This window comes from Coenobita brevimanus, chromosome 63 (genome assembly GCF_032717465.1).
Source record: "Coenobita brevimanus isolate Jiangsu-jjx chromosome 63, ASM3271746v2, whole genome shotgun sequence".
Taxonomy (NCBI): Eukaryota; Metazoa; Arthropoda; class Malacostraca; order Decapoda; family Coenobitidae; genus Coenobita; species Coenobita brevimanus.
Window position 1 is genome coordinate 7,084,286 of NC_137016.1, and position 3,379 is coordinate 7,087,664.

A 3,379-nucleotide genomic window follows, 5' to 3' on the forward strand; every position below is an offset into this window, starting at 1 on the left:
GAGGAGGAGGAGGAGGAGGAGGAGGAGAGAGAGAGAGAGAGAGAGAGAGAGAGAGAGAGAGAGAGAGAGTCAAGCAGTTACGGTACGGTAGGTTACATTTCCGTATGCACTCAATAAAATAGCATAGCAATTATCAACGGCTAATTATTATACAGGTGTTGATGGTGGGGGGTCTATATTTATAGGAGGTGTTTGTGGTGGAGGTATAGCGGGTGTTGTTGATGGGGGTGTTGTTGGGAGTAGGGGTATAGGGGGTGTTGTTGGGGGTAGAGGTATAGGGGGTATTAGAAAAACGGAGATCACAAGAGGGAAACAGTGTCAAGGTCATCGCTGATGGAGAGGTCAGCTCGGAAACGTGGCAACAGTGCAGGGAGGGGCTGACTCCACCAAAACCCTACGTTTAGATTTGTCAGACTTATAGTTTCCGTAAACATCAGGAAACGTCGAGAAAAATCTCGGCTACCTAACTGGCAGATCTCGCTTCTTAACAGTATTTAACCATACAGACTAGAAAATTGTTTCATGTCATACTTGAAGTTCATTGAATATGAATCTCTCTCTCTCTCTCTCTCTCTCTCTCTCTCTCTCTCTCTCTCTCTCTCTCTCTCTCAAGCAGTCAGTCAGAATATTTATACATCTTTATCTATTATCAGTTTACTTATTTTGTTTGCAGTTTTTCTGGAGGAAATTATTTTTTAAAATATAGTACGCGCATTCTAAATAACATACGACACTGAACAAAATAATTCATAAGGCAAAGAAACAATTTTAGCAGTTTTATTGGCCAGATTCTGGGCAGTGGCTTTTCCAGGTTGCAGGGCTTTAGGTCCATGACAAATAAATAAGTTTCCATTGTTTTTAATTTTTTCTAGGAATTCAAAGCTAGGTTTTATCAAATTTTCATTTCCCCTGCTAATTGCACCAGTCCATGTGTCTTCTTTGATGCCTTGGAATCGATGTAGTCATATTGAGGAAATTTGTGAGCTAAGAATCCACCAAAATACGCTAGGCCCTCGTCCTCAGTAACTTCTTTTAACCCTTTAACTTCTAAATCCAATTGTCTGAAATGTTTTCTTTGTCCATACCCTGTGCCTCTGTTTCATCGTTTTCGTCTGACAAGCAGAACACCATTGCAGACAGGGGCAGTTCACACTGGAGATTTTATTCGTCATCCTGAAACGGTGGAACATGCTCATCACTGAAGTTAGAAAATGATCCTGCTGACATGTTCACATCATTTTTTTTTTCCTCCACTTTGTATTTTGACCCCACATGTGAACTATTTTTTCAGAGATGTGACCTAACCCGATGTTTAACAGCAACAGGAGATGGTTGCTGATAACATGCTCCCATTTGTCTAAGGTAAGCAAAGAGGTGCTCCAGCCCGTCTTGATTCAATCTGTATGTTAATATGTTGGAGATATTTTATATTTTGACCCCACATGTGAACTATTTTTTCTGAGATGTGACCTAACCCGATGTTTAACAGCAACAGGAGATGGTTGCTGATAACATGCTCCCATTTGTCTAAGGTATGCAAAGAGGTGCTCCAGCCCGTCTTGATTCAATCTGTATGTTAATATGTAGGAGATTTTGTACTAACCCTTTACCATTTCCTTTAACTTAGGCATAATTTTTGATGATATGATCAGTCCTTTCTGAAACTGTTAAAGACCTTTACACCCCAAATTATGCTCTCATTGATTTTGCTGTGTTTATCATGTACTTCAGTGTTTTTTTCATGGGTTTCTAAATCTAACCCCTACGCATTTATAGAAGACTACATCCCGTGAAACACAGAATTGAATATATCAAACCAAGTATCAACCAGATAAATGAATTTATTTGTACTTTCCCAACGTTTGTCCTATAATAGTACTTTTTTTTTTTTTTTTTTTTTTTTACCATCTCAATTCTTTATTTTTCGGGAAATTGTGGAATGTGACGACGAGACGCATCCATATACTGAACAGTAATTTGGGCATTTTCCCCCTGCTTGTGTAGGCAAACAATCGTGGAAAGGTGGCAGATAAGATGTCAGTTTCAAATGGGCACACCGCACTTCATGAATGCTGACAGGCTTAGGAGCTGAGGGCCACAGGGCGGGAAGGGAGAGTGTGACGTCATCACCCATGAGCGGTCGCGTGTTCCTCCGGCCGGCCCATAAATAGACATTGTACTCTATAGATATTGACTGAAATATTAGTGTCTGACCTACCACACGGTGGTAGACCTGATGTCGGGAGGTGTTGTATATCGCCAGCTAGCAATGTCCTCTTACAAACATATATCCAATGTTGTGTTTATATAAACAGACATTGTTCATACACAATGAGACGTTGGAAATGTCAGCAGTTGTTCGAAGTTTTCGGTAGGCATCGGACACCCTGAACACCGATACTTTTGTGACCTATACTACAAGCGTCATGACTGACGAGAAACTATCAGACCATGCTGGAGACTCTTCAGGCATTTGTGCAAGCTTCACTTACACCATACAAGACGGTTGTAAATGCGTAATCACCGTACACAACGGTTACGCCTACACAATCACCATACAGTACACGACGGTTATGCCTGCGCAATCACCATACACGACGGTTACGCCTGCACAATCACCATACAGTACACGACGGTTATGCCTGCGCAATTACAGTGTTTGCGTAGGCATGGTTGACCATGTATGGGGTCTTTTATATGTTCTGATAATGTCATATAACTCTTACATTATCAGAGGGAAACAACTGTGTGTAGCCTACAGTAACCTTTCACTGCCCATACTGTGCCAGTATGTTTTTAATACTCAAACCCGTTGAAGCGAATAACAAAGCGAACAGCGATGGAATGTAGCACTAGCAGTAGTAGTTATTGTAGTAGTAGTAGCAGTAGTAGTAGTAGTAGTATAAAAAAAATAATAATAATGATAAAGTGTAGTAGTAGGTCTCAGGTTCATATGTACTGTGAACCCGGTGGACTGAAGGCTGAAGTTGCTCTCCAGCAGTACACCATCCTCCTTTCGGGCGATAGGGAGGAAGATGAAGGACATTTGCATAACCGGGCTGTGGATCCGCCCAGTTACACTGGTGCCACCACGGGAAGGCGTCCGTGTCCCTCTCTTAGCACTGCAACGGAATATTGAAACCTACATCCGATGACTGTTTAATGAGGAAATACCATACGACAGTTCCACCTAGACTTATACTCTAGTTTAAACAGAACCCTTATCTCCTCAATAAGCAAGTCAATATGAAGGTATAAGTTTTCACTCCATCTCTTGCCGGCGGCACGCTGAATGTCAACACTGGGCAAGACTCACAGGTGTTTAAACTACAACTGCACGACTTTAAAAAACTCATTCCTAAAACTGCATAGGGCGCAT